The 15,677-nt window shown below is 41.9% G+C and overlaps 1 protein-coding gene across 9 annotated transcripts in view; it reads right to left on the bottom strand.

The window, feature by feature from the left end:
• The window catches only part of RhoGEF2 (Rho guanine nucleotide exchange factor 2), a 1,252,673-nt gene that overhangs the window by 1,110,548 nt on the left and 126,448 nt on the right, over window positions 1–15,677 (bottom strand). Inside the window, exon 1 of one of the 9 annotated variants that reach the window (XM_068225268.1) lies at window positions 8,182–8,274. The exons of the other annotated variants lie outside the window; for them this stretch is intronic. The gene's annotated coding sequence lies outside the window, so the exon portion shown is untranslated. Of the gene's footprint in view, window positions 1–8,181; window positions 8,275–15,677 lie in introns of those variants that run through there. 9 annotated transcript variants of the gene reach the window in all.

Below are 15,677 nucleotides of genomic sequence, written 5' to 3'. Positions count from 1 at the left end.
CTTTGAGATAGGATTACGAGTCATGGACTGCATCAGTTGCTCGAAATGCATCGAGAGCTCTCGATACGTTTCCCAGCACTGCCTCGAGACAAAGAGCTCATGCGCCTGACGTCACTATACGACATCGAGATAGCATTATGAGGCACGTACTGCATCGCTTGCTCAGAATACATCGAGAGCTTTGCATCACGCGACCCATCACTACCATCAAGGTCTTCGAGAGGCGTGCGAATAATCTCTATACGTTAACCAGCCACGAAATTTCTACGACTATTTAGTTCACGAATCAGTGACCAATCCGGTATAAGAAAAAGAATTTCAGACATTTTAAGCAATTAGAGCTTCCTATCGACACGGTTGTATTGTTTACATCTTATCACTAACATTTTTTCGCACCAACGTGCACTTGCATTTATGTATTCACCAGAACAGCGCACTGAAACATCTTCACAGATCAACAAAATTCATGAGCCGGGACGGAGACACCAGATTAGCGCATACGACTGTGCTTCACATTCTGAAGGAACGCCTGGGCATGAGAAATATTGCATCACAATGGGTTCCGCGTGATTTTTATGGAAATGCAGAAATGATGAAGATACGACGCTGTTCGTAACCACTTGGAGCACTACGAGCGCGAAGGAGAGGTTTATTTACTCCGTATCATTACGCTGAAGAATGGGCCAAATTGTACGAGCCACAACTGAAACGCCAATCGAACGAATGACATGATTACGGGTCACTACGAAGATCGAAAGTTCGTCACAACCCCAGCATTGTGAAAGTTATGGTTATTCTCGTGTACACCTGTAATTGTGTTATTTTGACGCACTGCGTTCCTACACAGCAGACCGGCAATGCGCAATATCTATTCATTCTTGGAATATAAACTGCGACCAGCTTTGAGAAAGCAGCGGCGACCCTTTCTGCAGAACCCATTCATCATTTTGCACGACGACGCTCGACCATATACAGCGCAAGCTGTGGCTTATTTGTTCGGTCGATGGGGCTGGGAATTGCTGTACCATCCTCTATACATCCCGGGCTTAAGCCTTTGTGACTTTGACTTGACTCCTAAGATGCTACTTTTTTTTTTTTTTTTGCTATTTGCTTTACGTCGCACCGACACAGATACGTCTTATGGCGACGATGGGATAGGGGAGGCCTAGGAATGGGAAGGAAGCGGCCGTGGCCTTAATTAAGGTACAGCCCCAGCATTTGCCTGGTGTGAAAATGGGAAACCACGGAAAACCATCTTCAGGGCTGCCGACAGTGGGGTTCGAACCCACTATCTCCCGATTACTGGATACTGGCACTCCTAAGATGAAGGAACCACTTTGTGGCATTCGCTTCAGAACTGTTCCAGAGATTCGTCAGGCAGTAGACCGCTTCATTCGAACAATCAATACAATAGGCGCTGCTAAAGGTATCCTACGACTTCAACGTCGCTGACAATGGGTTGTACACAATGTTGGGACTACTTCTTTGAAGGACATTAAAACGTGGTAACATGTACCTCTTTTGTATCAGTTGTAATTAAATACCAGGTGTATGCATAAGTATTTTCCGGCTTCACTGAGAGATGGCGCCAGCGAACAGTACGCACAAGTTGAGTTCGCCAAACACTAGTGTCTGTGTTTATCGTTCAGTGATCATGTCGACGTTTGTGCCTGAAAAATAACATTTGCGGCACGCATTGCTTTTCTTATTTAATCAAAAGAAAAGGGCTGTGAAAGTCATCGTTTGCTGGTAGAAACATATGGTGAACACGCTCCATCGATTAGAACATGTGAGACATGGTTTCGACAATTTAAACGTGGTGATTTCAATGTGAAATACAGTGCGCGCCCAAGTAGACCATAAAAGTGCGAAGACGAGCAATTGCAGACGTTACTGGATGATGATCCAACTCAAACTGAACAGCAATTGGCACAAGCATTAAATGTGTCACAAGAAACAATCAGCAAACGTTTACGAGCAATGGGGAAGATCAGTAAACTTGGTAAATGGGTCCCACACGACTTGAACGAATGGCAAATGGAAAATCGCAAACTCTTGAGACCCGGCGAAACCGTTCATGCACAACGCGATAGCGAAAGATGACCGGAATGGGACAGAAGGCATAGCAAAGTGATTTTGTTACGAGACAATGCGCCGTCTCACACAGCAAAACCAGTGAAAGACACCTTGAAATCGCCTGGATGGGACATCCTTCCACACCCTCCGTACTGCCCCGACCTGGCGCCATCTGACTATCACCTCCTCGCATAACAGCATTTCAGCAATTTCGAGGAAGTTGGAAAATGGCTCGACGAATGGTTTGCAGCAAAACACATACAGTTTTTCTGGCATGGTATTCATAACTTACCTGAAAGATGGGCGAAGTGTGTAGAAGCTGATGGCCAATATTTTGAATAAACAAAAAACGAATTTTCCTTGAAAGTTACGTGTTTTTTACCACAAAACCCGGCAAAAACGTATGCATACACCTGGTAATTGCCACTATTAAAGTTCCAATCCTCGTATAACAGACAAACAGGGGCTGGGAATGGACGTGGAAGTATAGAAATATTGAAAGAACGTAGGAACGCCCTACATTTACTATGTGTCTCTGCGAGCTGAATCTGGCCAGCTATCAGCATCGCTCTCCAAATGTCTTCCTAAATCTGTCCGCATTTAAACCAGCCTCACGCCCAGAAGCATTCTTAGACGTCCTACTCGTGGATTGGTGCTTTTAAGCTACTAGGAAATAGAATTTAGCAAAAACAAAAGCCAGCTAAGGAAACATGATGGGAAATTGTTAGTCAAATGGATTTTAGTGAAAGCTGGAAGAGTTTGTACAGGCACTTTAAGGTTTATAGGTTGTCATTATTCATCAGGAAATAAATAAATAAATAAATAAATAAATAAATAAATAAATAAATAAATAAATAAATAAATAAATAAATAAATAAATAAATAAATAAATAAATAAATAAATAAATACATAAATAAGGTAGTAACAGGTTCCAGGAAGGATATTCCAAGAATCATAAATGACCAAAGGGACTGTATATGTAAGGATTAACAGAAGGCAGGAGTACTGAGTCAGCTGGATGGTAAGATAGTTGGACACACAAATAATGTCCAGGTAGAGGAGGTGACTAATATTAGCGAAGTACTGAAATTTACCAATCATACTACAGACATTTACACAAAGATGAAAAACTGAAAGCTAGAAAACCAGCTGGAATTGATATGATCTCGGGTGTATACTTAAGGCAATGGGTTGTGATATATTACCATATCTGAAGTACTTATTTGACTATCATTTGCATTAAAGAACCATTCCAAATAGAGATTTGCTGTAGTAGCGCCACTGTACAAAGGAAAGCATGGTAAACATAAAACCGCTTTAAAAATACAATTGTAACGAGCTGTTTCTGGAAGTCTGAAGTATAAAATATTGAATGCGAACGTGTTTTATTTATTGAAAATAATAATATTGTTCTAGAACGTATTTAATAAACAGTGGCGGCTGTTCGCCATCAGACTGAGAGGGCTACAAACCTCACTACACAGAATAATGTCGGAGCTGCATATACGAGCTGTTCCGTAATGGCATATATTAGTAAGAGAGGCCTATGTATGTTCTCATTAGTCCATCATCATTAACATCCGCGTGTAGACCTCCAAGCCCCATTTGAATCGGCCGCCGCTATTAAGTTTATAGGAATGTGTCCTGACCGAATAATTGATGATGTCGCAAAATTAACATCCCAGTTCAAAATTGTGTTTGTTTCAAGTGTTTACAGTGCGCAAAAGAATTACCCACCACCGGTCGTGTTACCCACCCTGGGTAAAAAAGATACCGCTAGTGGGAAGTGTTCTGGACGTGGAGTGTGACAAATTTGTTCGAGTGAAAAATAATACAAATGGCGTGTGACCTCCCAACTGGCACTGCCTTCGTGATATACAGGCCGTATTGTAGCTCTGATGACGTCACGCTTTGGGTGGTACTTGGAGGCGGTACGCATCCGCTCCGCTTGAATAACACACTCGTTTAAATTACTTAAGAAACTGTTAGCACCTTATAAAACCAAAAATTATTCATAAATATTTGTTAGTTCTGACATACAATGCATATCCTTCCCCTTAACGTTCCATTTCTAGCGAATATCCGCTCGTTTCCATGAGTATAGGCTAAAACTTTGAGACATAATCTTGCGATTTCTATCCATTTTCTAGTCAACTGGAACATTCACATCATACACACAGATAGAAAACAAGCAACGAATTACCAATACAATATACTACAGATGTAAATTATTTCTGTACCACCAATTCAGTACCTACAAGAAAGATTACGAGTAAGCTAACCTCCAACAATACTGTAACAAAACATTTACAGTCACTGTCATGAAATTCAGTTCTTGTTTAAAAAATGCAGATTTTTAATCAGCAAATAATGTCTATATAATTATTTTCATATTCAATTTTCATGGAACAACCCTGTTCTTTTGCCTATGACATGAAATTTGATGGGAACAATCTCAGCAGTGTTATTTCACCATACATTTCTACCTAAAATGGTAAAATGCATACATTGGACTTGAATTTTCAAATACACCGAATTCAAATAAGCCGTAAGTCTGATTATATAAAAATATATCTCATGTTATCCATGATTTTAGGGGCTGCCTGGCCGAGGCGGTAAAGGCGTGCTCGGTTCGCCCGGAAGGACGTGGGTTCGAATCCCGGTCAGGATGTCGTAAAATTTAAGAAACGATATTTCCACTTCCGGAGGTGCACATGGTCCTGAGGTTCACTCAGCCTACACCAAAAATGAGTACCAGGTTAATTTCTGGAGACAAAGGCGGCCGGGCGTAGAGCTAACCACTCTACCCCATCAAGTGCCGAGGTTACGGATAGTGGAAGCCTTTACCTTCCACCCCTCCAAGGGCCTTCATGGCCTGTACGCAGATGACTCTGCTTCACCCATGTTTTTGACATAATAAGAAATTTTTAACTCACCATCTGGGCGAGACACTCTTATTTCCCTCAGGATTTAGTCTTCAGGAAAGTGGTGGATACACACAACTGTGTGATGATTAACTATTAATTTCTCCTTTGGAATAGCCTTCTTCGATAACCTAACTCATTCTTCATCAGAAGAAAAGACAAATACCGGAGTGTACTCTCCTCGTTTATAATTTGGCTTTGCAGCCAGGCACACAGCAAATCTTAGCATGGTGATTTCTCTCACTGATAACCTTAATTCAATTATTTACACATCGTGGTTGATAATAAAACGCTAAATGCACTAACTCAATTCATTTTGCACTATGGATATAACATTACACAAATAAACTACAAAATTAATATACTGCAGAGCGATATTCCTAACCAATAGCCTCACATGAATATACGCTCACACTAAGTTTTCTTCGCTAATTGAGGACTTTTCACTTAATAATGCAGTCGATAACGACTCAATCTATATATATCTGAGTAAACATGCTGCCAAAGTTAAAAATGTATAAAACAGCGAAGAATTCACATGTAACTCAACTAACTCACGTGCTAAACTTCCCCCCTAACGATCAGCTGATTGCTTTCCCGCACTTACTACAGTACGGCCTGTACTTCACGAAGGCAGAGCAAGTGGCCTGGTGCATGTCTTTCGACATGCATATTTAAGCACCTTCACATACCATCGGACTGAACTAGGATCGAACCTGCCAAGTTGGAGTCAGAACGCCTGCGCCTCAACCGTCTGAGACACTCAGCCCGGCGACTAAGGCTTCGATCACATTGGAGGCACGCTTGTGCAAGTAATTTGGAGGCGCGCGCGTGCGCAAGCTGGCGTGAACAGCAATGTGCTCACACTAAATGCAAGCAGGTGAAAGTTAATTATTATGACCAGGTCAGTCGAAATGGAGATGTCATTATTTTGGAAAATGGTGTTTTAAAGTTTTTATTTTGGGATGAGCAGGAAATCAGGGAAGTGTGGGTGAACGAGTATTTTTGGACAGAGAGGAAGATGGAGAGTATACACGAATATTCAACGATTTGCTTAGACAGCCTGATAAGTTTTTTTAATACTTCAGAATGATACCAGACACTTTCTACTATATACTGGACAAAATCACACCTAGAATAAGGAGGCAATCTAATTTCCGAAACTGTGCATCACCTGAAGAGCTACAAAACACTACACTGTCACTGCTTCGATGGTCAGAAATCAACCTGATATCACGCACGCTTGCAAAACAATAATATTTTTGTTTCAAAGTTGGGTCGGATCAAGCTTGCGCAAGCGTGCACTTGCTTGTGACGGACATTGTGAGCGGCGATGGACAAGTCACCACTTGTTTCTGTCGCTCTCCTGTAGATTTTGTTTATATGTGCACGCTTGCGCACGCGCACGCCACCAAATTACTTGCACAAGCGTGCCTCCAATGTGATCGAAGCCTAAGTAAAATATCCGCCACTAGAGGTAGCACTGGGGCTGCAGTCGCTGAGAGAGCGAGCTGTTTGGCAAAAGCTAGCTTGTTTGGCACTATTATTACGGGAGCTTCCCGATAAAATGAAGTATATACTTCTCTGTAGGAAGGCAATGAAGGGCAATGGCATATCTTCACAAGTAGGCCTATGTTTCCTTGACATTCAACTTCGTGCGTATAAAATAATATTTTTGTGGCACGTATTACCACGTGGATTGGACAAGACTATAATTGAGGCTATTCAGCCCATCATTAGCCGGTACACCGCAGTTATTGAGGAGACACATAACTGTCACCTCCTCACCTCATCACCCCAATCAAAAACCGATTTATTCCTGATATACTAAACACTCTCCAAAAGGCAGGTATCCCAACCCCAATCAAAATAGACCTAATAACCATTGAAACATCAGACTCATCCACCCAAACTTTCCCTCCTCTTATCCCACCCCGCCCCCCTCCTTCCATATCCACCAAGATTACACAGACAGACGGGACTGAGGCAGAAACAACCCTGGAAACAGCCTCCAACCCACCCGCATGCACTGACACACATCATACACCCCCCCTCCCCCCTCAAACAACCACCGAGCCCGGGCATGGGATCTCATCAGTCCCACCACCGAGCACGGACACACAGCACAAATACACTCAGACTAAGAGCAGGCGTAAAAAACCTGCTCCCAAGTCCGACAGAACACCAACACACCACACCTCTACAGGAACTCGAACCCGTCCCGACCCCCCGCCCGACCCACACTCGTAACACAGTGTTTTAACTGCCTTAAACTTCACCACTCAGCTGCTAATTGCACTGAACCTACCCGCTGTAACAGATGTGGTGGTTCTCACCGCCACACTGCTTGCACGGTACCACGGGACCAGGCGAGGTGTGCAAACTGCCAAGGCAGCCACGCCGCCTCATTCCCTGGATGCTCCTTCATCAAAAGGGCAGTTAAAGCACATCACAGACATTCACAACACTTATTCACTCACAACACACCAGTTCCTCCATCCTTGAACCCAGGACCCTACACCCCAGAACTAACCACCCAGCCAAACCAGGACATCTCAACCCTAATCAACCTTTTACTACTCAAACTCATTTCGACCCAGACACCTAATCCCATGCCCACCAGACAGCTAATCATTAACTAACACCCCCGCCAAGAAGAACCTCGCCAAGAACAAGTCCTCACTTCCTAAGCACTGGAACTCGGGTACAGGCGAGGCGGTGTGCCAACAACTGCACATAACAGATGCTGATTATTTTCAAAATGTTAACACCTAAATGCTGTTTCTTCATTTAACACCCGCAATAGCTGCTATTTTAATATTCAAAATAGCAAGCTGCGAACCTAAGTACGATGTAGCGTTGCAGATCTCCGAAAGCAACACCAAGCTACGCAAGCCTTAACAGGGTGAGCAACATCGTACACACAATAACTGTGCTAGCCATGTCACCGAATGAGCGTCTTGCCCAGGCAACTGACACATTTACAAAACACTACCACATACAGATACACTATACACAGACAGTTAAGCACCATCGGGAGTGGTCACCCACTGGATTGGTGACCACAACACACACACATGAATACACAAATCCACCGAAACATGATATCAATCAATATACGAAAATCTAAAACACAACAGATAAATTACTTATATTAAAAAACACACAACAGAAAACTACCACAAAAGGCCGACAGAGGAGTCTCGATGGAGACACCGGTATCGGCACAACACAAACACCTATCTCGAGATAGGTGTGCCATACGGAGACTACATGCACTGATTTCCCTCTCTCTGCAACTTACTGTACAACTGTACTGTACTGGACCTTGTTCTCGTCGTGTTAAAAAGCTCACCGGCTGTTCTTCGCTACGTCAGCAACAATGGCGTTCAGTTTTCTGTCACTCCAGCTGACGAATCTAGCGCTCACATCGCTTTCTTACTTCAACTTGTGCTATAGCAAGGGGAGCATGTTGAAATCTCAGTTGTTTGGCAACAATCTCGCTCCAATGTACTCATCAATGTAAATAGGGGACTTTTAAAACAGCGAGGACATTGATCAGATTTTAAATTCTTACATGCACTGTAAACATTCTCGTACACTACAGAATGCGATGCTTCTGTCCAGTGGAAGGAAAGCCCAACAAGCATTACGAACAAATGCGTGATAAAAGAGAACGGTGTTCAGTTGCAGTTAAGTCTTCCAACACCACACTCACAATTGGGGCACGCATACTTCGCTATCTTTTGTGTAAATGGGCAGGACTTTGGCATAGTTCTGCCCAACGACCGTAAACATCCTCTCTTCGTACGAAGCGAATGACGAAGTTTTTAGGCCTAAAAGCGTTGGCGAGATTTTGGGGCAAAATATTGTCACCGGTTACGGCGCTGGTTTTCGAACCCCAGTTGGCAGGTTCGATTTTGGCACAGTCCGGTGATATTTGAAGGTGCTGAACAATGTCAGCCTCATGTCTTTAGATTTACCGGCATGCAAAAAGAACTCCGATACCTCGGCGTCTCCAAAAAACCGTAAAAGTAGTAGGTAGGATTTAAAGTCATTATTATTATTATTATTATTATTATTATTATTATTATTATTATTATTATTATTATTATTATTATTATTGTAATCGCTGTTTTCTAAACGTGTTTACAAATGGAAATATAACGCTCGGTTGTGGTTTCAGTCTATTAGTTTTTCCTGAAATGTTTGATTTGCTGTTTTTAAGTTGTAAAATGACTTCGGTTAATGGAAAGGGAGAGTGGTAAATTATATAATCGAAGACAACTTTAAACATATTCACAATATATTTTTTAATGCACTGCTTTACGTCGCACCGACACAGATAAGTCTTATGGCGACGATAGGATGCCAAATTGCTACGCGTGGGAAGGAGGCGGCCATGGCCTTGATTAAGGTACATTTGCCTGGTGCGAAAATGGGAAAACACAGAAAACCATCTTCAGGCCTGCTAACAGTGGGGTTCGAACCCAAGCTGACAGCTACGAGAGCCAAGCCCCGCAGCCACTCGCTCGGTATCATGCGCATCAATGGCATTACAAGAAAGTAATACATCAGGTTAATTTTTAAAAACTCAATATTCCCCGTCAGTATAATCACTATTGTAAGAAACATGTTGAGAAATCAGCATTACCTTCTGATTACAATGAAGTGTAACAGTGGTTAGGATGTCGTTATTAGCCTACTTCTAGCATGGTATCATGACATGCCAACACGATGCATACGTAGGCCTATATTCGTATACTCTTTGACAGTCAGCTTGATCAACCTGATGCCATGATTTTCTGAATATTCGCTGAAATGTATGTTCTAGGGAATATAAGAGTTGACACTTTTATTTCTTTCACTGAATGCCCATTCCTGAGTACGTAGGCAAGTCAATAAGTATCTGCAATTTTGCTCTAATTGTCTTTAGGTTGGCTCTATGGCGTTGTGTGCTCACCAGCCGCTAGATGGCACCGTTGTCTACGTCTGTGGTAGGTTTCAGCGTTATCAGATCCACGGCCGACTAGATCCCTCGCTGCGCTCCAGAGCGACGCATCAAGTCGGCCGTGGCAGAGTAGCAGTAGTTCAAATAGCGCCGCCAGATGTCAGGCTAGCCCTCCATTCCTCAGCACTATTCCGATTGGCTTTTACTAGAATAATTTGCATATAGAAGCACATTACAAAGATAAAACATTGCGTTTTGACCAGAAAAGTGATATTTCTATGACTTTTAATACAGAAAAAAAATATGTTGCCATTAATGCTTTCACGGCCCGTACTTATAGCCTAGACATGATATTGTATAGGCTTTTGGGCTTGTGCCGTGTCAAGAAAATAAGGTGAAATTCTTAACGTTTCGCAGAAAACTGTGCTCAGCGTCCTCAGAAGAATTCTCGACTGTCCACGTGAAAGGCTTCAAAAATAAATATATCACACGGTAATTCAGAAAAAATCATACAAGTCCTAGTTGCGACTGGAAAGTAGCGCCAGACTAACAAGGTGACCTGAGAGGTATAAGTGCTCTTTTTTCTTCGTGTCTGTATCTACCTTTCTATTCTCAACTCCTTAAATTTCATTCTTCTTACTGTCTAGCCAACCTCTCTGCCTCGGGTAAACCCTGTGGGTGGGGCGATAGAATAACAGCCACGGTAGCCCCTGCCTGTCCTCTAAGAGGCGACTAAAAGCGGTCTCAGGGGCTCTAAACTTGAGAGCGTGGGTTGGCGGCCACGAGGCTTTTAGCCGAGTCCTGGCATTGATTCCACTTACTTGTGCCAGGCTCCTCACTTTCATCTATCCTATCCGACTTCCCTTGGTCAACTCTCGTTCTTTTTTTGACCTCGACGGTATTATAGTATTTGAGGCCTAGAGCGTCTTTCATGTTCACAACCTTCGTGGCCCTTGTCTTTCTTTTACCGATACTTTCATTTTTCGAAGTGTCGGATCCGTTCCAATTTTCTCTCTGATTAGTGTTATATAGAGGATGGTTGCCTAGTTGTACTAAGTTACTTCTAAAAACAACCACCACCATTCTCTTCATTCTACTTGTCGTCGTCTGAAACATGTGTATTTGCCTGCGAGAATGCATTTTCATAGCTTGTTATCTTGGGCGGCTTACGCGTTTTATTACTATGCTTACTCTTGTGATGCAAATGAGATGGATACCCTGAAAGAAGCGTTGGAATTGAATTTGGAAGACGACGTCTGTTTTTTTTTGTTTTTTGTTTTGCTATTTGCTTTACGTCGCACCGACACAGATATGTCTTATGGCGACGATCGGATAGGAAAGGCCTAGGAATGGGAAGGAAGCGGCCGTTGCCTTAATTAAGGTACAGTCCCAGGATTTGCCTGGTGTGAAAATGGGAAACCACGGAAAACCATTTTCAGGGCTGCCGACAGTGGGGTTCGAACCCACTATCTCCCGATTACTGGATACTGGCCGCACTTAAGCGACTGTAGCTATCGAGCTCGGTACGTCTGGTTTTAGTAGAAATGCTGAAGCTCGTGTATCAAAATGTTCACTACACACAACCGATATCGAGGAAGGTTATCATGTGCTATTTTTCTCCTCACACCGACGTGATATAATTTTGACCCATTTTTCTCGTAATTCTATATTTGCTGGGAACTCGTGGAAAGAAATTCCTCTTTGTAAAGTTTGCTTTTGCAGAATGGTACACAGCAATAAACAATTATTTAGTACACGCAATAAACACCCTGTGAGTAGAATGTTTACAATAAATATTCTTCTTTTCTTTCTTCTTTTTCCACCGCTTTTCCCCACAGTCGTGGGATCGCGGATGCGAACTGTGTCGCACATGTGGATTTGGCCTTGTTTTACGGCCGGATTCCCTTCTTGTCGCCAACGTTATATGGAGGGATGCAATTACTATTACGTGTTTTCTGTGGTGGTTAGTAGTGTAGTATGTTGTATGAAGAGGAAAGTGTTGGGACAAACACAAACACCCAGTCCCTGAGCCAGAATAATTTAATACAAAATACCCGATTAAAATCCCCGACTCGCCCGGGAATCGAACCCTGGACCCCTCTGAAGCGGAGGCCTCAACGCTGACCATTCAGCCAAGGAGTCGGACGTTTAAAATATATTCTGTTTCGGTGGTAAATACAGAACCTCGTATATTTATAACTATGCACCAAAAATTATCTTTAAACTTACGTTTAAATAGAAACCATATACTCCTTACAAGCTGAATACACAAATGAACACCTTATATAATTATTTTTAAGGTCTACCTGACCTAAATCTCACTAACATAACTTTTTGCTTCACAATTTCCATATACGTCAGTGTTAAACAGTGGAGGACTAACACGAAGTCTAGCGGCGAACGTATTTCGCGCTGTGTAAGCTGCCATGCGGAGGCCTTATTACTGATCACGTAGGCAATGATGTTATTTATGCTGGTGAGGGTTATGAAAAGTTTTACCGCGAGCAATAATAATACGGGATGACTCGTGGGATATTATGATTAATCCAAAACCGGAAATTGCAGATTATGAATGAGAAAGAAGAAATAACAAATAACCTTGAGTGTCGAAGACCATCAGCTGATTCACTTCTCACATCACGAGGATGCTTACGACATATGAGAATCGTTTATATCTACACAGAAAGGTGTACAGTATCCACTATTGTAAAGAACCTATGTCTGATCATATCGTCGCAATTATGCAGTTTGCTTCGGAGATCCAGAAAACCTCTCGAAGATGAGGAAGTGGTCGCAATTTTGCTCGTAGTTTTACCATAATCATAATCCGGGCTCGTCACAGCACTCCAGGGTAGGGACGAAGCCAATGTAACAGTAGATCATGTAACTGATTCTCGATTTTTGCAGATGAATCAGTAATCACGTCCACAATGTTAGCCTGGCCGCAGTGTTATCAACATGCGTTGAAGGACGGTTCATTGTGTTATTAACACATGACCTGATGGTGCCACCAATATTCGCGAGGGGGAAGTGAAATGGGAGCAATTGAATAGTCAGGAGTGAATACGCTGCAGTGCGCTGTAGAAAATGAGAACCTCTAGGATCTGAAAACATAAACCTTACAAAACAACTACCTTGTAATGGCCATTTTTGTAGCATTGCCTTAATGTACCAACAAGCTTCGCGTGACCACTCACATATTCTTATACGTGCCCGGCCCCTTGGCTGAACAGTCAGCGTTCTTAGGTTCGGTCACCGGTCGCGTAGGAGATTTTAACAGCACATGGGAATTCACCACACTACCCCCACCACAGAAATACGTGATAGTGAATATACATCCCAGGAACGGCATCCGGCCGTAAAACTGGGCCAATCCAAATCGAGTGCCGAACCCAATAAATTGGGAGGTAAGGCCAGAAAGAAGTAGTACCATACTCTTATAGGCATGAGCTTTCTATCAAATAAGAGTTTACTCCTGTTTTGTAACTTGTGCTATACCATTCATAGACCCAGTTCATTTAAATCCCTTTCTACCATCGCAAAAGAACCCGCTGAACCGATCCTAGCCTCGGTAGCTTGCTCATCATTATAACTGAAGATCTATTGGCTTGCGGTTCTCTTCATATCAAAACGTATTATATAATTGAAACGTTCCCGTTGTTTTCTCAGGAAGGAGGATTCAAAATGCGCTGCCATTGAAATCCACGGCCATGATCAGAATATGAGTATTGTAACCAGGGTTGCCACCTTTCAACAGTGAAAATTCAGGACTTGGAATCACAAATTATTATTTCTGTATACACTTGTGTATGCATTTTCCAGCGAGTTAATACTGCTAAAAATAAATCTGAGACACAAGGACTGACATTATTTTGAACTTTGATATTACAAACACCCTCATATGGTCAAAATGTTTTTATATTATTATAATTTGTACAACGTACAAATTACCTACGGTCGCATTAATTATTTTTTCTCATTTAACTGTCAATTTTTGCATTTGAAATCGGTCCCACCTTCACAAAACTTGTGTTACACCATTCATAACCGTTTTGTTTGGAATACCATACACTCCACTTCTTCTATTTTGCAATATTGATCACCCTTCCTACTTGTTTTGAAAAATAATTTTAATCATTTTTGAAATAAAACGTTAGTTTAAAACTAATACAATACCACGTACACTTGCTATGTCATTAATTTATATTTCAGCACTCAACAATGGACAGAAACCAGCTACCGGGCGGTTAATTTAACACCGGCACCAATCGCTAAATAAATCATAATTCTAAAAAGTGAGCAATACTGCCGACAAAATGATTTTTTCACTGACAGAACTTGTTAAATTCCCTGTCCGGAACGACTTTTATCTAGAACGCGGGGCATTTTGCTCAGATCCGGGATTTTCCGGACGACTGGCAACCCCGACTCTGTTTTTCTTGTTTTTTGTTTTGTTTTTGTTTTATTGACAACCATGCGCGAAATTTCACTGAGATTCATGTACTACGAGCAACAATGTTTCGTCGATGATGATCTACGCTTTAGAAGGGTTTCCTCCTGTAGCACCGTTAAGTTGCAGTGGTTGTAACAATACGCTGTTCCAGTTGAACTGGTGCCAGTTCAAGGGGCACCCGCTTTTCAAATTTCTTCACTATCTTCAAATAAAGGCTGAGGAAATGTCTACACACATGATATGTGAGCAATATTGCCATGCCTAATGTCAATGCATCCCTCACTGTCTCCACTCTTCTTACATTTTTTTTCTTTTTTTAGGTTTCTTATACCTGGCCTCTTTAATTGTCACACTTCCTTTTCTGGACGAAGAACACCATATCTTCACAGGGATTTTCCTGGTTGACTCTTATCAAAGAATTTGATAATAATCCTGGTAATCTTATCTGAATTCCAGTCCCTCAGCAATACACACCTTATAAAATAGTGGTGATTTCTATCAGACATCTCACTTAGGAGGCTATCTTCATATTCTATGCTTACTATTACAACTCAACTAACGTGCAGTATAAAGTACCACCACAGAATACAGATCGATGTTGAACTGGATTCCTATTGTTTTAATTATGACAAAACAGTAGATTTGCATGAGGCGATATTACAGTATGTACCAAAACTACCGAAAATTAATACTGAACGTCAATAAACACGACTCATATTATTGTTTCCATTACCAGTTTACTAATGAAAAAGAAAACCTAAATCCTGTTTCCCAGTCATTGACCGGGTCAGGGATGAAATGAATGAAGCAGATATAGGCTATTAGTACGATCGGGTCGCCACTCCCAAAGTGATTTATTAATGACTGATAGATGCTTTGAATTGAGAATGGAGAGTGTTGCTGGAATGAAAGATGACAGGGAAAACCGGAGTACCCGGAGTAAAACCTGTCCTGGTGAGAGGCCGACGCGCTGTCGTCTGAGCCACGGAGGCTCTGTTTACTAATGTCCTCTATAAAATATACTTGTTCAGAAATGCTTTCCACTGCGTTCCAAAAACTCTTAACGCCACGCAGATTTTAAAACATGCTTGCAAATGAAAGTTACTGCATATACCGGATGGAAAATCGCAATTATGTATATATTTGCAATTCCCGAAAAAATGTACTCCTTTTTATGTATATATTTGAAATTCCCGAAAAAATATACTCTTTTAACATACCCTATACATAGGCACGGGTGGTGTCAAGGTCAGGTGAAAGCAATGGATAAGG

The sequence above is a fragment of the Anabrus simplex genome, chromosome 1 (assembly GCF_040414725.1).
Source record: "Anabrus simplex isolate iqAnaSimp1 chromosome 1, ASM4041472v1, whole genome shotgun sequence".
Lineage (NCBI taxonomy): Eukaryota > Metazoa > Arthropoda > Insecta > Orthoptera > Tettigoniidae > Anabrus > Anabrus simplex.
The sequence above is the reverse complement of the archived record's forward strand: the minus strand, read 5'-3'. Positions and strand labels throughout refer to the sequence as shown.